This window comes from Octodon degus, unplaced genomic scaffold, assembly GCF_000260255.1.
Source record: "Octodon degus isolate 3935 unplaced genomic scaffold, OctDeg1.0 scaffold00293, whole genome shotgun sequence".
Taxonomy (NCBI): domain Eukaryota; kingdom Metazoa; phylum Chordata; class Mammalia; order Rodentia; family Octodontidae; genus Octodon; species Octodon degus.
Genome location: NW_004524869.1, coordinates 1,147,172 through 1,147,697, shown reverse-complemented (window position 1 = coordinate 1,147,697; position 526 = coordinate 1,147,172). Strand labels below are relative to the sequence as shown.

General features: G+C 42.2%; 1 non-coding gene across 1 annotated transcript; it reads right to left on the bottom strand.

Moving 5' to 3' along the window:
• Positions 1-21: 21 nt before the first annotated feature.
• Positions 22-91, bottom strand: LOC111814336. The gene has a single exon (XR_002819349.1). It is a non-coding gene; the product is annotated as a small nucleolar RNA SNORD50 (small nucleolar RNA).
• Between the last annotated feature and the right edge of the window lie 435 nt (positions 92-526).

Genomic DNA, 526 nt, shown 5'->3' with positions numbered 1-526 from the left:
CTCTCTCTCTCTCAGTGGTTCATCTCAGAAGCCAGATCCATCATAGTTCTTTCAATAGAAGTTCAGGTTTGGGATAGGCTCATCACAAGTAAGTCTGCAGTCTGTTGCTGGCTCTTCCTGACATTACCTCTCAAATAAGCTGCTTGCACCTCTGTCCTTATTTCTGGATCAGCTTCTGGGCAAATGTAAACTCAGAGAGTGACCAAGACAGAACACGAGTCCAAGTCACTTGGTCTCATAGTCCAGTTTTTATCCGCTACATGCAAATTAAAGTTATTCCATAAATATACAGTGTGGTCAAAATATAAAGTGAATGTTTAATTTAAAAAATCATTACAGTGAATGATACATTGTCATTAATCCTCCCCAAAATCTCCTCCTTGAATGGACATTCTAATCCCATCATCCTTGTCACTTTCAGAAACAGTTCTGAGGGGCTGGAGAGATGGCTCAGTGGTCTAAAGCTCCTACTTGAAACAAGCTTGGCAAAGCACAGGGACCTCGGTTCGATCCCCCAGCACCACAT